Here is a 27,511-nt window from a genome sequence, read left to right as displayed (position 1 = left end):
ATGGAAACTGAAAGAAGCCCATCGTGTATATATATATATATATATATATATATATATATATATATAATAGTATTAGGGACAAAATCCAAAATTAAAGGTAAAAACTCAATTAAAATCAATTTATAAAAAAATTAAAATTAAATTGAGCTTTATAGATAAAATATATATATATATATATATATATATATATATATATATACACTTAGTTGGGGCTGAACTATGACTAAACAACAGCCACACCAACAACAACACCAACTACAACAACCACCTATAGCCACTGGCTGAACAATTAGTATATCTGTATTCTTCCGACTGACAAAGTCTGTAAATGTTAACTTAATTCCTATGAAATCAATCTGTCTGAGACCACCTCTTGTTGCATGTTAGCAATAATCTTAATTAAAATGTTCAGATTTAAATTAAAATTGTGTCTGAAAACTCATTAAGTTGCACTAATAGCTGCTATAATTAGATTGGATTTGCAGTGAAAATTCCATTATAGTTTTATGAAGAACTATTTTTTTTTTCTTTTTGTGTGTGTTTGTTATTTACATAATGTTTCAAATACTTGTGTAAGTTTGATATATCAAGAAATAGACAAACAGTGGAGTCTATGTGTAGCTGTTTTATCGGCTAGAAATAGCAGCCAAAACTCCACCTCCTCCACCTCCTCTTCAGATCACACCTTGCTGTCTTTTCTTGTGTTTTTGAAAAAGGTCGAGTAAGCATCAGTTGGATGTCTTTGATCATAAATCTAGTGTTGCCTTAATCCTTTAGCGCTTAAGCCAGTTATATCCAACCAAAATATTCTACCAGCTTTATGTTGAAGTTAGCCATATCCAGCCTCTCACACTTACTCTACAATGTTAATCCAAAATTTAACATCCTCAAAATTCCATAACTAGATGATTAAATTTTAGAAATTTGAATCAATAAATATCACATTTGACAAAGTAATCTGAATGCTAAGGGGTTAGTGTATGGGTACACAGGGCAGTTGACTAGGGCCCTCGCAGATCTTGGGGTCCAATTCTTGTCAATGCATTAATTTGCCCCTAGCCCTCCTGGATCTATGTTTGTTGTGGCTTACTGTAGGATCCAGAGCACTGGTTTGCCCAGGGGCCCTATAATGTTGGTAAGATGGCTCAGCATAGATTGGCATGATTAAAAAAAATGACCTGGGGTAAAACAACAACAATAATAATTACTTTAAAAAAATTCTAAGTTACTTTACTAAAACTCTTGCAGGATTTGAACTCAGAACAAGCAGGGATGTAAGTGAATTATAACACAGCGTTTTGCACACTGCTCTAGATGGTTCTGTCATCCATCAGGTTTTTTGAGGATGGTTGGCTGGCAAGAACCAAAAAGATTGGTTCAAGTGTTTGTCATTCTGTAAAAGACAGAAAAATCCACTTAACAACTACTTAACCCCTCCCACCCTCATCGCCGCCCTTTTTTTTACCATATTTTGGTTTAAAATACACTGCTTTCATTTCAGTTTATTTGGAAAATAATTAAGAATTTAGTGAAATCACTTTGCCATTATTAATTTGGAGTTTGGAACAAATTAACATGAAATTTTGATCACTTTAGAACGGGAAGTTTGTATCATAAAACCAGATTTGGTATCAAGAGAGTTGGCGCCAAAATGGTTAAACCTTTTGTTACCATATTTCTGTTGCAATACACCGTCTTTGTTTCAATTTATTTGGAAAATAACGAAGAATATAATAAAATAACTTTGCTGTTATTAAGCCGGTGTTTGGAACATAAATGGATATACAATATAAATGGAAGGTTTTTAATTCAGATCTGGGAAGTTTGGACAATAGCATCAGAGTTTATCTCAGGCAAGTTGGTCGCAAAAGGGTTTAAGAAGGTTTTGCAGAAACAAAATTAAATAAGAGACATTAAGCTGTTGTTATGCCTGAAAAAATAAGATGGGATGGTCTTGGCTGGGATCCTTTTAACCAGAGTTTTGTTCTTTCAGAGCTGCCCTGGGTCTAAACAACAACAATAACTCTGATAAATAATTATTGTTCTACATCAAGTATTTTTAAACAATTGGATTCTATTTTTGATTGGTTGTATGTCTAACCATGTGACCTCTCTGATGCGTAGCTTATCTGTGAAACCCTGACCTCCATGTTGGGTTACACCACTGGAGAAATTTATCATTGAAATCTGACAACATTGTCACATGGTTCTTGACCCTTGGATCGTTATAAGTTAGAAACTCATTGAAACAAATTGAGAAGTAATAATGAGGATTGATAGGTCGGCTGCGTATCTCTGTGAGTAAGGCTCACTGTGTGTGTGTTTGCGTAAAAGTATGTGTCTCTGTGTGTGTGATTGTGTATAAGTGTGTTGAAGTGTTTATAAGTGTGTTTATGTATAAGAACCTCTGTGTGTTTGTGTATAAGCGTGTGTGTGTATTTATGTATTAGGATGTGCATGTGTGTGCACGTGTCAGTATCTTGTGGAAAGCTTTGAGTGTTATGTAGGTGTTTGTATATGCATATGTGTGTGTGTGCGAGTGTATATGTCTGCATTTTGTGGATAACTGTATATATGTTGTGTTTTTGTCTATATATATATATATATATATATATATATATATATATATATATATACACACCCATATGTATATATGTGTTCTGTATATATATGTGTGTGTGTTCTGTAGATATATAATATATATATATATATATACACACACACATATATGTGTGTGTTTGTGTGTATGCATTGTGGAAATATGTGTATGTGTTGTGTATACGTATTTACGTATGTGTGCATGTTCTGAAGAAAATATTAATATATGCTTTGGTGTTTTTATATGTTTCAATGTTTATATAGATATATTTACATATATAGATATATTTACTTTTGTGAGTGATGAAAATACAAAATAAAATATTTGATAATGTGTAATTTTATGTGGCCAAATGTGTTCCTCTTATGACCATCCTGTCTTATCTGTTTTCGACAGATGCATCTAGTTTATAAATTCTTACTTTATAAATTCTTACTTTATAAATTCTTATGAAATCAACATATATATATATATGGTCAGGTACCCATGTACCTCTTCTATAGCAAGACACCTCTCTCTCTCTCTCTCTCTCTCTCTCTCTCTCTGAGTAACCATTCCAAAAGTAAACAGTTGCATTACCAAAATCGCAAAGCAATGAAATAATAAATTCAGAAAAAGTAGGAGAGAAAATTTAGAGAAGAACTGAGAAGAGATTTCCTCATTAAATGATTAAATGACGGATAAATTGTTTTTAGTTGCACCACAAGAAAGAAATCCAAATTTGCAATCAAGTTGATTAAGAAAAATTAACATAACTTTTCTTTAATTTGTTTTTGGATTATTAAATGCCATTGTTTTGTGGTCATTGTGGTTTTGTTGTTTTGTTGAATGACAAAAATAAACAAGCAAAATAAACAAAAAAAAAAAAACAGAACGGAGGAGAAATACCAACATTTTCAATAAAGTGAACTTTAAATATTTAAAAAGAAATTAAATTTTTTTCCTGTTTTTTTTTTTTTTTAATTATTTTTCAATTTTTCTCCTTTGTCCAGTTTTAAATCACTTTTTAGTCTTTTCAAATCTCTGTATAATGTCAAATGCTCTGCTCTCAATTACTTGAAATACACAAATCAGTGAAACACACACACATACACACACACACACACACACAACAAAAGATACACACAGACAATTAAAATGTATTTTGATTACAAGATACGTGTGTGTGTGTGTGTGTGTGTGTGTGTGTTTCTGTCTGTCTATCTGTTTGTCTGTGTTTAGGAGAAGGTGAGAAAATGATTAGAAATATTTTCAGGAATGGTCTAAAAGAAGAATGGCAGGAAGTTCTGTCTGAGATTCCTGAAATCTGATAATATAATATGGTATTATGTGGGTGAAGGCCTGGCTGTATGGTTAAGAAGTTTGTTTCCTAATTGCATCGGTTTAGGTTCGAACCCTCTGTGTAACACCTTGGGCAAGTGTTTTCTACAATAGCACCTAGCCAAGCAAAGCCTTGTGAGCAGATTTGATTGAAGGAAACTGAAAGTAGCCTCTCTCTCTGTGTGTGTGTGTGTGTGTGTGTGTGTGTGTGTGTGTGTGTGTGTGTGTGTGTGTGTGTGTTCTTTAATCTTTTACTTGTTTCATGCATTTGACTGCTGCTAACGATTCTGCCAGCTCTTTGCCATAATGATAATAATAATAACAATAGTAATGATAATGGTTTCAAATTTTGCCACAAGGGCAGCAATTTTGGTGGGAGGGGATGAGTTGATTGCATCAACTCCAGTATTCATCTGGTACTTATTTTATTGACTCCGAAAAGATGAAAGGTACCGCTGACCTCAGTGGAAAATAATGATAATAATAATAATCTTTTCTATTATAAGCACAAGGCCTCAAATTTGGGGAAGGGGGATAGTCAGATACATAGATCCCCAGTGCATAACAGGTACTTATTTCATTGACCTTGAAAGAATGAAAGGCAAAGTCGACCTCGGTGGAATTTGAACTCAGAATGTAAAGACAGATGAAATACCGCTAAGCATTTTGTTCAGTGTGCTAACGATTCTGCCAGCTTGCTATCTTAATGATAATAATAATAATAATAATAATAATGATAATAACAACAAGAGCACTCAGAGACTGCAAACCCCTGCAAAGGCAACACCAATGTCCTGTCAACGATTAGCCAGAGATGATTTTTAACTGGAGCCTGGTGCCGCTGCTAGCTCTCCAGACCTCACTCAAACCGTCCAACCATGCCAGCATGGAAAACAGACGTTAATCGATGATGAGGATGATGATGATGAATGTCTGAAATAAACTTGACTGCTCTGTCAAAAAAGAATACTAAAAATGAACCCGACCATTCTCAAAAATTAATTGTAAAAGGAGGAAAAATTATCCAGAATCCTTGTCTGGTACCCGATCAATCCATCCCCAAATCTAACCAGTTTGTGCCAGACATGAGGCCAAACATCTCTGAAAGTTTCATTTGAATCCATCCAGTGGTTCTTGAGATATCTTTGTCCACAGACAAACAAACATGACTGTAACGATACCTCCGCCTTAGTGAAGGCAGAGGTAATAAACCTTTCTACAATAGGCACAGGGCTGAAATTTGGGGGGGGCGAGAAAAGGGCTAACGAATTAAACTGACCCCCAGTACTCAACTGGTACTTATTTCATTGACCCTGAAACCATGAAAGGCGAAGTTGACCTTGGTGAAATTTGAACTCACAACATGCCAAAAAACAATCGGACAAAATACCACTAAGCATATCGTCCAGCATGCGAAGGCGCCAATTCTGCCAACTTGCTGTAACAATAGACAATCTTCTTTCTGCAATATAATTATTATTAAAGTACTTTTCCATTGCGACATATAAACATTTGTTCTTTTTTTTTTTTTTTCTGACACGTAATTTTTTTTTCCCCTCCTGGCGGTTTTATGCATCTAATATGTTTTCTGTTAGTAAAGATGCCTTAGAGAGGTGTACATGTGTGTGTGGAGTTGGGGAGGATATTGTACAAAAATCTCTGTTTTTTTGTTTTGTTTTGTTTTACAAGTGATATGAGCATCGAGATATTTTGGAACTTTTTCACATAGTTATTTCTGTGTTCCATTGTTCGGTGATGCTGTTGTTCTGTAGGTAAGCATCGACAATGGACAGCAACAGACTGCATTCACTGATTGAAATGCTTTATCAATATCTACGTACGTATGTCGCATGTGTGTATGTTGTGTGTGTGTGTGTGTTGTGTGTATGTAGTGTGTGTGTGTGTATGTTGTATATGTTTATGTTGTGTGTGTATGTTTACATATGTATGTTGTGCATATATATGTATACTGTGTGTATGTATGTTGCGTGTGTATATGTGTGTGTGTGTTGTATATATTCTGTATGTATATTGCATGAGTGTATGCTTATGTATGTATGTTATGTGTGTATATGTATGTTGAATGTGTATATATATGTATGTTGTATGTATGTTGTGTGTGTATGTGTGTGTGTGTGTGTGTATGCTGTATATATGTTGCATGTATGTTGTATGAGTGTGTGTATAAGTATGTTGTGTATGTACATGTATGTTGTGCGTGTGTACGTGTATGTATGTTATCAGTGTATATGTGTGTGTTTATATATGTAAGTTGTGTGTATATGTACGTATGTATGTGTTGTGTGTGTAGAAGTGTGTACGTGAAATCAGTCTCAAAATAGGAATATATTTATATGCAAGTGTGATTGTCTTTTATTGCATGTAGGTATGCTATATATTAGTAAATATAATTGACCACAAGGCTGCGTGTCTGCCCCTCTCTTCCTCCCTCTCTATGTTACTCACACATGCACGCACACACACCACCACCATCATCATCATCATCATCTCCATTTAACAACAGACTCGCATGTTGGCATAGGCTGGGCGATTTGACAAGATCTAATGAGCTAGAAGACTGTGGTAAGCTCTAATATTTGTTTCTTATCGTGGTTGCTATGGCTGGATGCATCCTTTCTAACACCAACTACTTTTTGTCATGGAGTGTTCTGGGCACTTTTAGGAAAACACCCCACCTCAACTGAATGGGGTTGCAATAGAAAGGAGAATTAATCCCAGGCGTTGCGGGACAGAGTGTAGGAAGGGCATCCAGCCTTAGAAATCATATCAAAGATAAGAACAGAGGTCGGCAGAGCCCAGCAGCTCATTTGATCCTGTTTGACCATTCAAACCATCCAACAGGGAAAATTATGATAATGGTATACGTGTGTGTGTGTGTGTGTATTTTGTTGCAACTAGGGAGAGTCATTATGCCAATGCTAATAGCACACATACTCATTCAATTCCACTCCTTTATTAGTAGGAAATTGGTTAAATATCCAACTAACTAATCGATTGTTAGTTTAACTTGGTTAAACAATCACTCATTTTTCTTGTTTTTGTATGATTCTTCTCTTTTTCTCTCCCCATTCTCTCTCTCTCTCTCTCTCTCTCTCTCTCTCTCTATATATATATATATATATATATATATATATATATATATATATATACATAAATATATATATATATATATATATACATACACATACTTATATATATATCATCATCATCATCGTTTAACGTCCGCTTTCCATGCTAGCATGGGTTGGACGATTTGACTGAGGACTGGTGAAACCGGATGGCAACACCAGGCTCCAATCTAATTTGGCAGAGTTTCTACAGCTGGATGCCCTTCCTAACGCCAACCACTCAGAGAGTGTAGTGGGTGCTTTTACGTGTCACCCGCACGAAAACGGCCACGCTCGAAATGGTGTCTTTTATGTGCCACCCGCACATATATATATATCATCATCATCATCATCATCATCGTTTAACGTCCGCTTTCCATGCTAGCATGGGTTGGACGATTTGACTATATATATATATATATATATATATGTATGTGTGTGTGTATATATATATATATATATATATATATATATATATATATATATATATATATGCATTGAAGTATCTTCAATGCATTGATTTTGAGCTCTATCTTTTAAGAGACATGTATACACACACACATCATCTAGCAACATGTGGTCATCAAACTTTTATTATATTTCCATTCCATAAACTTTACAACCCGAATGAAATTGAAAGAAAATGCAAAGAAAAGGACTTTATTAAGAAATTCAAACCCACTCTTAACAAACAATGATTAAATCCATCTTACTTGGGGTTTAAAAATCTTATCCCTGTAACCAAAACACAAAAAATCTCTCAGATATCATCATTTCTATAAATAGATTTGGCATCATTTCTAAGAACAGCCAAACACCTACTGGGGTTTAAAAATCTTATCCCTACAACCCACACAAAACATTAAATTAAAATATCATCATGTCTAAAAATAGATTTAACATCAATTCTAAAAATAGCCAGACACCTACTGCTGCCATCCAAAGGAATTGGTATAAAAGACAGAAAACCAGCCAACTTATTACAGTCTGTTAAAGACTGTCATACCGGCCATGACAAAGGGAAATAGCCCTGAAACTCGAGTCGCCTTTATATATATATATTTATGTTTATATATTTATATATTTGATCCTTTATATTGAATACTCAATATTTCATCTACATTCAATACTTTATTTCATGGTGCCATCCATTTTTATTTTATTTTATATTATATATTGTATATTATATTATATATTGTATATTCCATATTCTATACCCCACTTTAGTTCTGCAGGAATATAAATAAAACATAAAAAACAGACAGTGTTGGAACTCTTTTAAGCAAAATAATATATATATATATATACACATATATACATACATATATATATATGTGTGTGTGTGTGTGTGTGTGTGTGTGTGTGTGTGTGTGTATGTATGTACATATGTATGTGTGTATATATATATATATATATGTGTGTGTGTGTGTGTGTGTGTGTGTGTATATATATATATATATGTATATATGTATATATATATATAATGCTTCTTTAGAATTGTAGTTCTTGAAGATAGAATGGAAACAAAATGATGAACAGCCTTAATTGATTTTCAAATTTTATGGGTTCTCATCAGAAGTGTTCACATCACCTGACCAATTCCAGAGAAACAAGTAAATGGTGTTATTCTCTTGTAGTCCAAGGAAGACGGTTGTGCAATATCTTGCTGAACAACCGGCAATAAATCAGCTGTTGGTGGGGATTAAATGTTAGTGCCGAACATTAACTCATTCCCTCCATCAGATCAACGTGGCCGGAACAGGTTCTCTATGTACCACATGTCAGGTGTTGAAGCGATTGCAGAACAATGTGAGATGAAGTGTATTGCTCAAGAACACAATGTATCACTTGGTCCAGGAACTGAATCCATGATCTTGTGATTGTTAGCGCAACACTTTAACCGCTGGGTCATGTACTCTCAGAGAAACATGTAGCTAATCTGTTTATGTCTGCAGCAAATCTGGTGACCTTGGAGAAATAGACAGATAAGCATTCTGTAAACATTGATGATGTTAATAAAAGATATGAATGTCAGGTTTCCACACAAATTTCACAGGTACACATAGATATATACCACAGGATATGAAAATCTCTCTCTCTCTCTCTCTCTCCAGGTATCCATGTATCTCCTCTACAGCAAGATACCTGTTTTTATGTCTCTGTCACACTCTAACCTGTCATCATCTGACACAAGATCCCCTCCTTCATTTCCCCCTCCCCTCTCAAATGATTTTTGTCTTGCAAGTTACTCAGTGACCCTGCCAGTGCTTATACCATGTGGAAAGCATCCAGTCTAGACTGTAAAGTGGTTGCCCTTTGGAAGGACATCCAGTTGTAAAGACCTTGCCAAAACTGACCTCACCTGTACTTGGGCCATGTAAAAAGCACTCAACCCACTTTGCGGAGTGGTTGGCATTCGGAAGGGCATCCAGCTGTAAAAGCCGTGCCAAAACTGACCTTGCCTGTGCTGGTTCCACGTAAAAAGCATTCAGTCCACTCTGCAGGGTGGTTAGTGTTAGGAAGGGAATCCAGTCATAAAAACCCTGCCAAAACAGACACAGAAATCTGATGCAGTCTTCTACCTGGCCAGCTCCTCTTAAATCGCCCAACCCATGCCAGCGTGAAAGGCAGACGTTAAATAATGATGATGATGAGTTCATCAGTCCCGAGTTATTCATCAACATGTGGCTGTCACAAAAGCGACTTACTCATGGTGCCGTGGACAAAATTTGTTAAATGCAACTATAATGGGAACAGGGACGTCAGGTTGCGCATTAAAATATTAAAGATCTGATGTCCCAGCATGGCCAGTACCACACTGGTTTGAACCAAATGTGATTTCCGTGCAATGCAGTTTTTAGTACTTTTCCATTACAACACACAAACAAAAATTAATATAAATAGTGTTATGTGTTTATATATGTGAGTGGGTGTACATATATATGTTTGTTGCCTGTAAGTATATATATATATGTATATAATATATTTATATATCTATCTATCTATATGTATATATATATATATATATATATATATATATATATATATATAAGTGCTTTCATTAATATATATGATCACATGTAGGTGTATATATCCTTATAAAATCTGTGTAGATGTATATAAGCAAGTGTGAAGTTCTCTCACTCGTTTCTTTTATACAAGCATATGTTAATGCATATACAGACATACATATATACACACACACACATATATATATAGAAATGTATGTATGTATATATATATATCTATAAATGTGTATATATATATGTATAAATGTATATATATATAAATGTGTATGTATAAATGTATGCAAATATATATATGTAAATGTGCGTAACTTTATACATGTGTATATGCATATGTGTTTATGTATATACTGTTGTATGTTTATATTCATATATGCACACACATGAACCTAGCAATGAAGCATGTAGCTCAACAGTGGATTCATTTATTAGTTTAGTTGTCCATATAAATAGAGACCAACATAATACAAAACTATTAAACTGACTTCAAAGAAATCGGATACATATTTAAAGCCATATGTACACATAGATGCTTGTTTATCTGCACACCCACACACACAAACATTCATGCATTCACACGGAGCTCCATCTATGGAAATACATAGCAACTGTTGCACTTCTCTATAGTATGTACATAGATGACAGTTTGTGCTAACATGTGTATATATTATCATAATAATATATGTAGGTATATATAATATATAATGTTTCCTGTGTATACTAACCACTCACACGTATGTTGATACACACATACATAGAAATAGAATGTTAGCTTGTGTATTACTCTCTTTCTCTCTCTATGTTCCTATCCATCCAGTAGTCTGTCTGTCTGTCTACCTGTCTGTCTGTCTAACTATCTATCTATCTGTCTGTCTGTCTATCTATCTATCTATCTCTGTCTATCCACCCATATGTCTAGCTATCTGCCTGTCTGTCCGTCCATCAGTCCATCTATCCATCCATCTGTCCGTTTGTCCGTCCATTCATCCATCTGTCCATCCGTCCATCTGGCCATCCATCCATCTGGCCATCCATCCATCTCTCTGTTTACCTCTCTCTGTATGTCTCTCTTTCTCTCTCCATCTCTCTCCCTCTCACTGTTTATGTCCATCCATCCATCTATCTATCTATCTATTTTGTCTATCCATCCATCCATCTATCTCTGTTCATCCATCCATCTGTCCATCAGTCCATCTATCCATCAGTCTGTCCATCTGTTTGTCTGTCTGTCTATCTATCTGTCTACCTCTGTCTGACTTGTGTCAAGTCCAACAGGAAACGGTGTTTCCTAGGGCTAAATAACAGTAGCATTCTTCCCATTTATGGAACTGTCACATTAAGTTGACAACATTCTATCACTTTATGACTCTCTCTTTCTCTCTCTCTATCTCTCTCTCTCTATTCATCCATCTGTCTGTCCGTCCATCCATCTGTCCATCCGTCTGTTTCTCTGTCTGTCTGTCTATCCATCTGTATACCTCTATCTATCTGTATCTCTCTCTCTCTCTCTGTTTATCCACCTGTCTGTCCGTCCGTCCGTCCATCCATCCATCCAGCCATCCATCCATCTTCGTCTATCCATTCATCCATCTATCTATATCTATTCATCCATCCATCTGTCTGTCCGTCCATCCATTCATCTGTTCCTCTGTCTGTTTATCTGTCTGTTTATCTGTCTGTCTATCTGTCTACCTGTCTACCTCTGTCTGTCTGTATCTCTCTCTCTGTTTATCCACCTGTCTGTCCATCCATCCATCCATCCACCCTTCATTCTACTTATCTTTGTCTATCCACCCATCCGTCTATTTATCTACTATATCTGTCCATCCATCTGTCCGTTCATCAATCTATCAACCTACCTACATGTACGTATATGTGTGTGTGTGTGTGTGTGTGTGTATACATATATAATATGCATGTATGCTTTTGTACATAATGTTCTATAAAACTTGAGAAAATTACAATTCATGACAAAGTACTCAATAACACAGAAGAGCAGAGATATTTGTTCATTCCTACGACAGCACTTATGCTTCATTCAAATTTCAGAAATCATCTGAGTGTGTCCGTGTCCCACCATCACTTGACAGTCAGTGTTGGTTTGCTTATGTCCCTGTAACTTAGCAGTTTAGTAAAAGTAAGCGCTAGAATAAATACCAGGCTTTATGAAAAAAAAAAAGAAGTGAGATAAGAAAATGGTAAGCACAGGAGGTCGATTTGTCTGATCAAACCCTTACAAGTGGTGCACCAACATGACCCCCACCCCCCCACACCGCAATCCAATAACTGAAATAAGTAAAAGATAAGAGACAATTTATCTGCTTCTCTAAGTATTTTGTCATCCAGTACTCTTCCTGAAGGGGACAAACATTTCATCCCCGATCCTTCTTTTGCTTGATAAATACAAATTACATAAAATCTTCTGCCCAGCGTCGCCTTCCTGGCACTTGTGCCGGTGGCACATGTAGAGACATTCGAGCGAGATCGTTGCCAGTGCCGCTGGACTGGCTCCTGTGCAGGTGGCACGTAAAATACACCATTTTGAGCGTGGACGTTGCCAGTACCGCCTGACTGACCTTCGTGCCAGTGGCATGTAAAAGCACCCACTACACTCTCGGAGTGGTTGGCATTAGGAAGGGCATCCAGCTGTAGAAACATTGCCAAATCAGATTGAAGCCTGGTGTAGCCATCTAGTTCACCAGTCCTCAGTCAAATCGTCTAACCCATGCTAGCATGGAAAGTGGACGTTAAACGATGATGATGATTCTAGTAAAATAAACATTTAATTAAAGCTCGTTTGAGTTATAATTACCTTAGTAGTGAAATTCAGATAATTTCTGTACAAGCCTCTGTTTCCTTGTTACTAAACACGTTTCTCCGTTTCCTGCCTTAGTTCTCTGTCAAAATCCAAATCCCGCTTCAACTAAATGCTCTTATTCTGCTAAGCTTTTAATTCTCAAATTCCTCGTAAAATTCATTACAGTTTTTCAATATATTTTCAATCATTCAATACGCACACAATTCCTACAGATTCTGCAAAAGCCAGCTTCCTAATCCTGGTTTTCAATTTACCTGTCAGATTACAGAATTTAGTACTTTCCAAAAACAAAAACAAAAAACAAAGAAACAAAAAACTGAAAGAAAAAAAAACAAAATAGAAACAAGGATAAAATGTTTTTTGAGTTAATAAAATGTAGAGTAAAAATTTAATTATAGAAGTTGTTGCTTTCTTTTCCTTTTTTCCCCCTCCTCAGCAATAACGAGCTGGACTCAAAATAAGTTATTTATGTTATGTTAGATTTTAAAACACTCAGTGAGGTTCATAAGCTTGCTTTCCAGCCATTCCCACTGTGCTGTACCTTGGGCAAGTGTCTCCAACCACAGCCATGGGCTGACCAATGCCTTGTGAATGAACTCGGTGGATGAGAACTTTGAGGAAACACGTTGTGTGCATGTATGTGTGTATGTAACTATGCACATGCTGTTGAAGATCTTTTCCCTGTCTTTGGACTTTTCCCTTTTTCTTTTCTGATGAAGAGCTATGCTTGAAATGTCAAAAATTCTCTCCTTCTACTGAGCACCAAACTAATACATTCCTTGTGCATGTCCTCCTGTTGTTTGTTATTGTTAATCTTATTGTTTGTTTATTTGATTTGACTATATATATACATACATACATACATATATATACATATACACATATACACATATATATATATATATATATATATATATATATATATATATATATATATATATATATATATATATATATATTATTGTGAGGTAGGTTGGTTTATGGGGTTACACTGGGTCTCTCACTCATAAGGAGTTTAGCCTTACGCCATACCTTCAGACCCCAAACACTGCTGGCCCGAGACCTAGATATATGGGGAAGCCTTCCCCCCACCATAACTCAGCAGTTCAGCAAAAGAACCCAATAGAATGAGTACAGACGTCAAATAAAAAAAAAAGGAAGAACTAAGTACTGGGTATCAATTTATTCAGCTAAACCTTTCAAAGCAGTGCCCCAGCATGGCCCAGTCCAAAGCCTTAAACAAGTAAAAGACACATTTTCAAGCCTAGAATTGTTGTGGATTGAAGTCTTAGCAAACACAAGATGGTAGTTCAGAACTAATACTTCACCTATTTTACCAATAAATTGGCAGCTAGTAATATTGCTTTTTTCTTTCTTCCTTTTCTTTTCACAAGATCACTTATCATCCTTCGTTACCCATAATTAATTTCCTAATTACATGTGTTGTATGTATGTCACATTTTATATCCACTATTTAATTATATGTTTTGCTTGGCTTATGATTCTTAATGTCTACTTTTATGCTCTTTCTGTCTCCCTATCTATCTATCTATACCTGTCTATCTATCTATCTATCTATCTATCTATCTATCTATCTATCTATTTATCTATCTATCATCTCTGTCTATCTATCTATTTATCTATCTATCTATCTATCTATCTATCTATCATCTCTGTCTATCTATCTATCTATCTATCTATCTATCTATCTATCTATCTATCTATCTATCTATCTATCTATCTATCTACCTACCTACCTACCTACCTATCTATCTACCTGCCTATCAATCTCTGTGTTTATCTATCTATCGATATCTGTCTTTCTTCACAGTTCAGAATAAAATGCCTTATTTTTTTCTTGTTTCTTTTTGTTTTTCACACCTAATTTGTTTATCTCATGTTTGTTTGTTCTTTACATTAATTAATTTATTTAGTTATCCACTTAATGATTTACTTTTGCCTACTTCAAAAGAATTTCTTAATTCAGACACGAAAGCCTTTTCCTTCGTCTTCTTATTCATTCAATTATTTGTTTGTTTACTGATTACTGATTATTATTATTATTATTATTATTATTATTATTATTATTATTATTATTTGCAACAAATTAAAGCATGTTCCAAGAGGTATTGGTGAATGAGTGGAACTGTTTGTTCAGGATGAACCCAAACAACTAGCAAAGACCAACAATCTAACTTCTTCCCCTTCCTCCTCTTCCAGTCCTTCCCCCTCCTCCTCCTCTTCCTTCACCTTCTCACTTGTTTCAACTAAAATTAATCATTAATCTCCACAAACCTCTGTAAATTATTTTCTTTTAATCATTCTATTTTACAAATCAGCCAAGGATTTTGGGTGGGTGAGGGGTGCCTTTTGGTGGGTGGGGGTGCCTTTTTTTCAGTGCCACTTGGACATGAGCTTTGATGAAATAAAAACCTCCTCTTTCTTCTTCTTCTTCTTCTTTTTTTTCTTCTTCTTCTTTTTTTTCTTCTTTTTTTTTCTTCTTCTTCTTCTCATCATTACCATTGTTATTATTTATTATCATTAGTAATGAAAATAACATCAACAGCAACACCATTAATATTAATGATGGTAATAATAATAATAATAATAATAATAATAATAATAATAATAATAAAGCATACCACCACTGTCACCTTCACTACTACATTAACCAGCAACAACAACAACAACAGCGGTGGTTGTGGTTATTAAAACATTTTGACATCTTTTTACCTAAATAGATGTGACATCAAAAGTTACTCCTGACATGTTCCCCCCCCCCCCCCCGCAACCAGCACCACCACTGTGACCATCCCCACTGTTTACCTATTTCCTTTAAATAGGTCAAGCGATACTGTAACCTCTCCCACTGTTTCACCCCCCCTCCTCCCCTCCAAAATGATCCCTTCCTCTCTTGCCTTTTTGCTGTAATAAATAACCCACCTTCTTCTGAACAAATTTCTTGCAGCTAATTTGATAAGGTGTTTAAGGCGATGAGCTGGATAAAATGCTTAGCAGTATTTCGTCAGCAGTTACGTTCTGAGTTCAAATTCCACCGAGGTCACCTTCTCGAGTCATACTGATTCATAAGGTCCGGTTTCCTGGTTTCCATGGCGAACAAATTCCCCACTTGGATGGGATGCTGGTCCATCACACAGTTACTCCTTTTTGTCAGCTGAATGGACTGAAGCAACGTGAAATGTAGTGTCTTGCTCAAGAACACAATGCGTCACCTGGTCCAGTAATCGAAACCACAATCTCATGATCATGAGTCCAATACCCTAATCACTAAGCCATGTGCCTCCACAGAGAGACTGAACCTAGAGCCATGTAGTTGGGAAGCAAACTTACCACAAAGCCATGCAGAAATTTGGAACGAATGCAGCTACACATTCTGTCAAGAAAATGCTCCGACAGTTCTGTCAACAGGTCGTTGGCTTCGTGCAGGCCTCAATAGACAGGTGCAGGCATGGCTGTATGGTTAAGTTTTCTTGTCAAACACAGGCTTTGAGTCCAGTCTCACTGTGTGGTACATAACAGATGTGTGATCCTGGCTTGGAAAAGAATAGAACAATCCTTGGTTCCTCTCTGTTTATGGCACTTTAGTTGATCAAATGAAGGATCAATTAAATATGCATATTGCTATGTGTATCAAATGGGTCAGACCAGTCTATTTGAAATGTGTGTAAGCTAATTAAATCATTGATAATGCACCACCAGTCTTTATATTTTCCCTAATATACTCTTCGGTTAATACACTGAATTTAATTGGTGCTCAGCCTTCAGATTTACAAATTGAATTTCTTACAGGAAACGAATAACAATGCATATAAATAAACATCAGTTGAGTACTGAGATCGAGGAAAATCCCCAAATTTCAGGCCTTGTGATTATAGCAGAAAGAATTATTATTATTATTATTATTATTATTATTACTCTTAGTGTCTCTACCATTTCCTAATAATATCTTACTGTTTACATCATATTTCAGCCCAGTTACTATCACTATTATAATTGCTAGGACTATTACTATCACTGTTTTTATAATATCCTTTGTTACTCCACCCCAGAGGAAATGAGTAAGCCATGCTACCACACATTTAATAATCTTCTCTGAAGAGATGAACGTTGCCACAACTGGTCATGTTGTAAGAACACAATACAATGAACAAGTGTGTGTGTGAAGGTCAACTATATTATTGCAATGTGCATTCGTGTCTATTGATGCAATTTATTCATTCAACACACACAAGCACAGTCATATATGCACATAGTGTAAATATATATATATTGATACATATATATACATACATATATATATATATAAATACAGACATATATATATGTATGTATGTATATATTCAAAAGTAAATAAGCTACGCAGGAGTGTTTGATATGGCTATGTACGTGAGAAAGACTCTCTATGTGTGTGTGTATCTGTGTGTGTATGGATGTATATGAAAATGTAATTTATGTATGCGTGTGTATGTGTACGCATGAGCATTGATTTCTTCTTTCTCATTAATAAATCCTGTTTGGTTTCTCTTTCTAATTCATGCCTTTGATCTATCTATTAATCTCAAATACAATTTATCTAAAACAGGCGCAATATATGTATACTCGTGTCTAGTTAAGCAAGTATGTATGTATGTATGTATTTGTATGCTTAATGTCTGTTTAGACATTGGTGTATGTAAGCACACACACACACACATATATGTAGGTGTTTGCATTATGTAAGTAACATAAGTACATAGATGTATGTATGTAAGCATATATATATATATATATATATATATATATATATATATACACGGAAATTGAAACTGATTGAGAGAGAGAGAGGTGTCTGCATATATGTAAATACAATTTTTTGTATGTTAGTAGATTTATATTTATGTGTTTATATGTGTGTAGGTTTGTGTGTGTGTGTATATATACATGTGTGTATATATATACATGTGTGTATATATATACATGTATGTATATGTATATAGATAGATGTATATATATATATATAAGCACACGCACACACACACACACACACACACACACACACACACATATATATATATACATATACAGATACATTAATATACATACAAATAAACATACATGCATGTATACATGTATGCATATATATATATATATATATATATATATATATATATATATACACTCACACATGCACACGCACACATATTTGTATATGCATGTATACATACAATGTGTGTGTATGTGAATCCATGTGTGTGTACATGCATATGTTTGCGTCTACATGTATGTGTAGGTCAGTTACATACATTGGGATGTTGCATCCATGTGACCAATGACGCAGGTTATTTATTCAACACACACAGAAATTTAACATAGCACCAAATATATATAAAAAACACTAATTCGGAAATGGGGAAGAGAAATGAATGGCGACAAAATAAATAACTAACCAAATAAACAAACAAACAAACAAACAAGACAAGATACAAAATACATTGCATGATGGGTAAACAATCCCAACATGCAACGTAAGCAATGGAAATTGTTGATGTTACGATAAAATGGATTCAACTGAAGGAAATAACAAGACAATGGCGTGTAAAACAAGGAAGATACTTGGATGAGATAGTTTCTATGAAATGGGATATGTTTTCCTTGCATAATATTACCAAATTTCCTTTTATTTATTTACAATATATAGAAACAAATATATAAACGCTTGTAGAATACATACACACAATACATAAAGGTTTGATGATGCAAACAAGGAAATTGAATTCAAAACAGTATATATATATATATATTTTTATATTTTTATATATGTACACGCACGTATGTGAATTGCTAGATTGTGAGTTCAATTCCCAGCTAGCACCTTGTGTTCTTGAGCAAGACACTTCATTTCATGTTGCTCCAGTCCCCCTTCGATCAGTGTGGAGTGTTGGCCTGTTCACCGAGCCAGCAAGGTGGCATCATTCAAAGGCTAAAATAATGCAAACATTCATTGATAGTCTGGTCATTCATGCTCACGTGATACCCACATATATATACATACATACATACATATATATATATATTTTGCTTGTTTCAGTCATTTGACTGTGGCCATGCTGGAGCACCGCCTTTAGTCGAACAAATCAATCCCAGGATTTATTCTTTGTGAGCCTGGTACTTATCCTATCAGCTCTTTTGCTGAACTGCTAAGTTATGGGGACATAAACACACCAGCATCAGACATCAAGTGATGGTGGCAGGGGATAAACAGAAACTCACACACACACACACACACACACACACACACACACACATATATGACGGGCTTCTTTCAGTTTCCGTCTACCAAATCCACTCACAAGGCTTTGGTCGGTCCGTGGCTATAGTAGAAGACACTTTCCCAAGGTGCTATTCAGTGGGACTGAACCCAGAACCATGTAGTTGGTAAGCAAGCTATTTACCAAACAGCCATGCCAGTGCCTATAAAAGTCAACCTCAGCGGAATCTGAACTTAGGACATAACGGTAGATGAAATACCAATAGGCATTTCACCGACGTTCTAATGGTTCTGCCATCTCCTCGCCCTGTCCAGACACATTTTAATGTTTTCTATGTGTATATGTATGTTTTGTTTGTAATCATCCATGTCTATCAACAACAACAATAATATTATTAAACTTTAGAAAGTTGGATATTAAACTTGCTTTATTTCAACATTTCAGAAGTTTCTCTTTCAAATTCCTTTTGTTTTAATTGAAAGTTTTATCTCATTTATTCCCCAACTGTTTTTTTTTCAAACTTTCCCCCCTTTCACACCATTACAAAGTCACCAACCAACCATTCGACTGACCGACCTACCAGCTTCCATTAGAACATAAATAAGTAAATAAATAAATAATTTTGTTGACCTTTGATGGGTTGGTTCTAGATATTTATTTAATATCCTCTTGATGTCTCACAAAGACATTTGAAATATTTCATTAAATTTCCTTCACAATATTGAAATATAAACATCTTCCTTCTCTACTTTATTTCCTTTTTGGATTTGGCTTTGCAAGAATCTTGATGTGAAATCGTGTGCTGAAGCTGATTTTGTTGTATCTTGGTGGGGTCATTATGCCAATAAACACACACACACACACACACACACACACTGGTTCTATTTCACTTCACTACTACGACTAATAGCAATAATGATAATACCCCCAACACCACCGCCTCACCACTACTACTACTACCTTTACCACCACCACCACCACTGTGAATCAGTGAGTTGGTGTTTGTCTTCATATTCTGAGTTCAAATTCTGCCAAGGTCAACTTTGCCTTTGATCATTTCGGAGTCGATGCAATAAGTACCAGTTACGCACTGGGTTCCATGTAATCAACCATCCCTCCCCCAAATTTTCAGGTCTTGTGCCTATAATAGAAAGGATTATTACTGTTATTATTATTATTATTATTATTCTTAAGGCAGTGAGCTGGCGTAATCGTTAGCACACTGGACGAAATGCTTTAGTGTTGTTGCTGCATTCTGAGTTCAAATTCCACCAAGGTTAACTTTGTTTTTCATCCTTTTGGGGGTTGATAAATTAAGTACCAGTGACACACTGGGGTCGATGCAATTGATTAGTCCCCTCCCCCAAAATTCCAGGCTTTGTGTCTTTTGTAGAAAAGATTATTATTATTATTATTACTACTATCATTGGGCATGTCATTGAGATCTCCTGACTTAAACAGCTTTTTTACTTTCTCAGTTTTTAGATGCTTCAGGATTGAGTAGCTTCGAGTACAAACACAGGCAAATGGTTGCACAACCCCTGGTTTACTCAATTCCGTGCTACTAAAACCTACTTAACAATCAATGTAATCTTCAAGCCGTGGGCACACAGTTTGTCCAAACCACACCCCCAGACCCTAAGTATCACAGCAAGGATTTCCTTGACAAGGGAATATCTTCTACTATTGCCCACACTACAGTTGATCTGTTTGAAAGTACATCTGTACTCTTCCATCAAATGATATAGCCAGTTATAAATCATTGTTGCGTGATATTTTTTCAATACAAATCACATGATATCGACATCCATAAAAACATCAATTTTCTATTTATTTATTTATTTTTTTTTTTATTATTGAAGTGCTCCAAAAATTGATAAATAGATCTCTTTCTCATTCTTCACTGTTGACCCTGGCTTTCAGAGGAATTACCAATACCTATCAAGAACATTACCCTGTAATAATAATTCTCACCAAGCCTTGGTAGTCCTTACATTATTGTTGACAGCTCCGTAACAAAAGACTGTAAGGGTGTATGTGAACTTATCCGATCAATACTGCTGACACTTTGGAATCGGACTCAATTCAATGACTTCTGAAAGGTAAATTTGTCTCCAGATATTAATACACACACACACACACACACACACATATATATCATCATTGTTATTACTCTTTTACTTGTTTCAGTCATTTGACTGCGGCCATGCTGGAGCACTGCCTTTAATCAAACAAATCGACCCCAGGACATAATCTTCGTAAGCCTAGCTCTTATTCCATCGACTTCTTCTGTCGAACCGCAAAATTATGGAGATGTAAACACACCAACGTTAGTGTCAAGCACAAATGCATACATATATATGTATATATGTAAATATATATGACAGGCTTCTTTCAGTTTCCATCTACTAAATCCACTCCCAAGGCTTTGGTTGGCCTGAAGCTATAGAAGGCAACACATAGCCCAAAGTGCCCCACAGTGGGACTGAACTAGAACCATGTTGATGGGAAGCAAGCTTCTTATCACACAGTCATGCCTGTGCTTATATATATATATATATATATATATATATATATATATATATATATATATATATATATATATATGTATATATATATATATATGTATATATATATATATATGTATATATATATATATATATGTATATATATATATATATGTATATATATATATATGTATATATATATATATATGTATATATATATATATATGTATATATATATATATGTATATATATATATATATGTATATATATATATATGTATATATATATATATATATATATATATATATATATATATATATATATATACGGGGCGGGTCAATAGTAGGTTTACAGTTATCACATAGGCAATTTAACTTTCTTTTATAACATCTTATTACATTTTAATTTCTATCTTACAAACTGAAAAGGGAGCTTAACAAAATTAACTAAACTGGAGACAGTGAAGATACTACACAGATGGTGTGGGAACTGGGTGGAATTGTGTGAAGACTTCAGAAACTGAGGAAATCATGTGGAAACAATGTGGAAATGACATGGAAACTTCATGGGAAATGGGTGGAAATTTGTAGATGCTAGATGGAAACAGTGAGGAGGAAACTACATGGGAAAATGAGTGGAAATTGCATAGAAACTGTGTGGAAATAGTGTAGCAACTGAATGGAAAATGGGTGGAAACTTATAGATGCTAGATGGAAACAGTGTGGTGGAAACTACATGGAAAATGAGTGGAAATTGCATAGAAACTGTTTGGAAATAGTGTAGCAACTGAATGGAAAATGGGTGGAATTTGTGTAGATACTAGATGGAAACTGCAAATTGTGTGGAAACTGTGGAAACGGTGCAGGAAGTGCTTGGAAAATGGATGGAAATTGCATAGAAACTGTTTGGAAACAGTGTGGAAAGTGTTAGAGGTATTACTTGTTGTTCTTGTGTGGTAGACTTCATGTCATTCTATTTAGTACTGAGGTTCCTTCAGCAGAGCCTTTGGCATAAGCCTTTTCCAGACAGGTGTCGGGCCTCAAGGTAAACATTGTTACTTCAGTTTCTGCACCACCAGTTTCAGAAGCTCTATAAAGGGGTCATGTGAACTGCTTCCTTTTTTTCCTCTTAAAAAAAAAGAAGACTACAAAAAGAAAAAAAAAAAAAACCCTAGAAAATTTCCTGACCTATTTTGTTGAAGCTATATTAATATCTCCCTATGAACTGGTAGCCGTGTTTGAAAGGGATCGAGTGGTTCGGACATCGATATATGTATTTATACATACACAAACGTGTGTGTATGTTGTGTGCATGTATACTCACACACACACACACACACACACACAAACACAGTGGTGGCATATTGATTTTACATTTAAGAAAACTGCGAGTAAATAGACTAAGGTTCTTTGTTTTTATTTTTGTCCCCCCCTCCTCTCTTCCCAAAGCAAAAACACTATCAGTATTAGTGGCTTCATCACCATCATCATCATCATCATCATAGTCATTATCGTCGTTGTCATCATCATCATCACCATTATCATCATCATCATCATTGTTTACATCATCGTCATCATCATTGCTGTCCCCACCGCTACCACCATCATCATCTTTATGGTTGATTGTTACCGTCATCACCATCATCATTATCAGCATCAGCTTCATCAATCACGTCTGTCGTTGTCATCATTCTCATCATCAGTGTCATCAATCACCATCATCGTTAACATCATCACCGTCATCATCTTCATGCTTGATTGTTACCTTCATCATCATCATCGTTATCAGCATCAGCATCATCAATCACGTCTGTCGTCTTCATCATTCTCATCATAAGCACCATCAGTCACCTCTTTCATCATCATCATCATCATCACAACCATGATTGCTATCATCATTGAGAACAAGAGTGACATATACACTTGTGTGTGTGTGTATGTGTATGCATGTGTGTGTATGTACGTATGTATATGTGTATGCATGTGTATGTGTGTATGTATGTATGTATGTATACGTGTCTGTGTGTATCTGTGTGTGTGTATATATATCTCTGTATATATGTGGCTGTGTGTGTGTGAGTGTATATATATGTATGTATATGTGTGTGTGTGAATATATATGTATGTATATATGTATGTGTGTGTCTGTGACTATATATGTATATGCTTATATGTGTTTATGTGTAGAAGTTTGAGTGTTTGTACATGCTTTTTTTGTGTGTGTGTGTGTGTATATGTATGTTCATGTGAGTGTACAAATATATGTATGTGTGCATATGTGTATATGCATGTGTGTGTGTGTGTATATTCATATGCATGTATGTATTTGCATGTATGTATATGTATATGCATATGTATGTAGGTATGTATGTATTTGCGTGTGTATATGTATATGCATATGTATGTAGGTAGGTATGTATTTGTGTGTGCGTGTATATGTGTGTACGGGCACGAGTTCAGTTTGTAGGTTGTGAAAGGGAAAAGGAAAAAGAAAAGCAATTAACTAAATAACCCCGCCCCCCCCCATCTCACCCAACCCTTACCTTTCCACTTCAGCGACACCACCACCACCACCACCAACAACAACACAAAAAACCAAAACAAAAAACAATAACATTTTTGTCTCCACCAGCACCACCACCGACAACACCACCACCACCACCACCACCACCACCACCGACAACAACAACAACAACACCACCACCACCGACAACAACAACAACAACACCACCAGCAGCAGCTCTGCTGACATGAAAGTTAATACTTATCACTTGCAACAATGGCTAACAAAAGCAAACAACAACAACAACAACAATAGAAACAACACCAACAGTACTATAGCCATTTCGACTACTGTCTCCAACCCCGTCATGACCACCACCACTGGTAACACCATCTCCACCACCACCACCACCACCACCAATGCTATCCCTACTCTCATAGTCGTTAGCAACAGCATTATTATTGTTGGTGCTGCTGCTGCTGTTATTGATGGGCAATAGTACACCAGTGCATGAATGTGATGAAAGGGAATCCAACCGTGACCACTCCATTGATGTTTGTGACGATAACCTACAATGGACCGCTGTAACAGTAGCTGCAACGGCAACATCAATTTCATCCTCCCTGACTGCAGCTACACCATCATCTCCACCACCACCACCACTACCACCATATCCACCACCACCACCACCACCACTACCACCATATCCACCACCACCACCACCACTACCACCATATCCACCACCACCACCACCACCACCATTACTACAACTATCTCTGTTTCTATGACTATGACCACAGCCACCACCACCACGACCATTACTGTCACTACTAGTGCCGCCACATCAATACCACTACCACTTCCACCACCACCACCACTGTCATCATCACTTCCACCACCACTACCACCATCACCACCACATTCACTTCCACCACTACCACTACCAGTACCACCTCCACCACCACTAATACCACCACTAACGCTACCACCACCACTACTACCACCACTATCACCACCACCACTTTCACCACTACTATCACCACCACTAACACTACCGCCACAACTACCACTACCACCATCATCAGGTATCACTACTAACACTACCACCACCACTGCTATCACCACTACCACTTCTACCACTACTACCACCACCTCCGTCATTACCACTATCACTTCACCAACATCACCATCACCACCACCACCATCACCACCACTTCCGTCACCACCACCCCACTTCAAGCACCACTGCCACCACTTCTATCACCGCTACCACCGTCAGCACCACTAACACCATCCTCAGGACTACTGCCAACTCTAGAATAACAGCCACCATCGCCACCACTGCCACCACCACCACCACCACTATCATCACCACCACCGCTGCCACCACTGCCGTCACCATCACCACCAATAGTAAGCTTTTCCCCACCACCTCCATCACTACAAATATAGCCAAAAAAACCCACCTCTGACCTCTAACAATGATATACAATAAACCACAATAGCAATAACAACAACATGGCCCTCACCACCAACATGACCGACGCCACCACCTCCACCACCACCACCATCGTTATCACTACCAAGCAACAATAACAACAAAATCAGTGATGAAAAAGAAATTGAATGAAAAACACAAATCAAAAATGCTCCCCTCCTCTTCACCCCCCCCCCACATAACCTACAACTATATCCTCCTTTTTCACTTCCTCCTAACGCCACCCCCAATCGCCCCCCCCTTCCTAAAAATAAGAGATGAAATAGGAGGATAAGAATAGGAGAAAAATACCCAATTTATGTGATGTACTTGTATATTCAAATATACATACATGTGTATATATATATATATATATATATACATATATATGTATATATGTATATATATTCTTTTATGTTTTTGCTTGTTTCAGCTGTTTGACTGCTGCCATGCTGGAGCACTGCCTTTAGTCGAGCAAATCAACCCCAGGACTTATTCTTTGTAAGCCTAGTACTTATTCTATCGCTCTCTTTTGCTGAACCGCAAAGTTATGGGGATGTAAACACACCAGCATCGGTTGTCAAGCAATGGTGGGGGGACAAACACACACACACACACACACACACACACACACACACACATATATATGACCATTTCCATTTGGCATTATGCCATGCTTGTGAGGAAGACCCATCAAGCAAAGTAAAACCACAGTCATTGCAGATGGTGCTGTCACACAAATGGCACCTATGCCGGTGGTAAGTAAAACCACCCATTACACTCTCGGAGTGGTTGGCATTAGGAATGGCATCCAGCCGTAGAAAAAAATGCCAAGACATACTGGAGTCTGGTGCAGCCTTCCAGCTTACCAACCTTGGTCAAACTGGGTGCTTTTCATGTGGCACCAGCATTAGTGAGGTCACCTTGCAAAGAAGTGACTTACAAGTGTTTCTTAATTCTTTTGATAGAACATTGAAGTGCACAATCTATTGCAGCATTTGGTCCTTACTTTAGATGGGGTCGACAGTACCTTTGGTATTACACAATGGCATCCAGTATGAGCATTTGTATATAACCTGAAGTTAGGTACAGACTTTCCAGAATTTTCCTTATGTACATGTGTTACTTATCTCTTGTGCCTTCATTTCAGGGAGTAAAGCTGTAGTTTTTCCACCTCTACCAGTTGTTCATCAGCTGCACTATGGCTGTCTTTATAGTGTCATAGCAAGGGATTGTTTAAAGGTCCACTTTGACTCAATGTGATGGCCATAGTCGAGAGCAATAGTCCAGGCAGCTGAGAAGAAAGGTCTTCCTCAGAGTCTACACAACTTCTTGGCTTCTTATCTTGAAGGACCTTACTATCCATTCTGCTACTTGTTTTCTCTTCGTCTATAGGACATATGAAGACATCCTAACCCCTACTGATTCTCAAGTTTCTCATTGTCTGCATCTCAGGAATTACTGTGTCTTCTCATCCTGTATAGGCAGGCTGTGGAGAATTTGCAAGCTGATAGCACAGTGGTTAAAGTTTTCTGGTATTCAGTTGCATGCTGTTCAGTTCGACCCACTTGAAGATTGCATTTGGGTCCTGCTGCAAGCTTGTGTCAGTGCCGGTGTTCTTTGCTGCTGGTGATCAGTTTGTATCATCAGTGTAACCAGTGACACTGGCTGTCTGAGTGACCATGAGTGACCAGAGACAGTTTCTAGAAACAGTAAGGAATGGCCCTAGGGTGTGTGTGTGTGTATGTATATATATATGTATATAGAACATATAAATCACATATAAATATATATATGTATATATATATGACACACACACACACATATCTATAAAACTTATATATATATATATATATATATATATA

The 27,511-nt window shown here is 36.3% G+C and overlaps 2 long non-coding RNA genes across 2 annotated transcripts in view; both read left to right on the top strand.

Moving 5' to 3' along the window:
• The window catches only part of LOC149131480 (uncharacterized), a 520,436-nt gene that overhangs the window by 189,631 nt on the left and 303,294 nt on the right, over positions 1–27,511 (top strand). The window lies entirely within an intron of this gene.
• LOC149131481 (uncharacterized) overlaps positions 1–27,511 on the top strand; it is a 260,458-nt gene that overhangs the window by 14,313 nt on the left and 218,634 nt on the right. The window lies entirely within an intron of this gene.

Source organism: Octopus bimaculoides, chromosome 21 (assembly GCF_046866305.1).
Source record: "Octopus bimaculoides isolate indiv1 chromosome 21, ASM4686630v1, whole genome shotgun sequence".
NCBI lineage: Eukaryota > Metazoa > Mollusca > Cephalopoda > Octopoda > Octopodidae > Octopus > Octopus bimaculoides.
The sequence above is the reverse complement of the archived record's forward strand: the minus strand, read 5'-3'. Positions and strand labels throughout refer to the sequence as shown.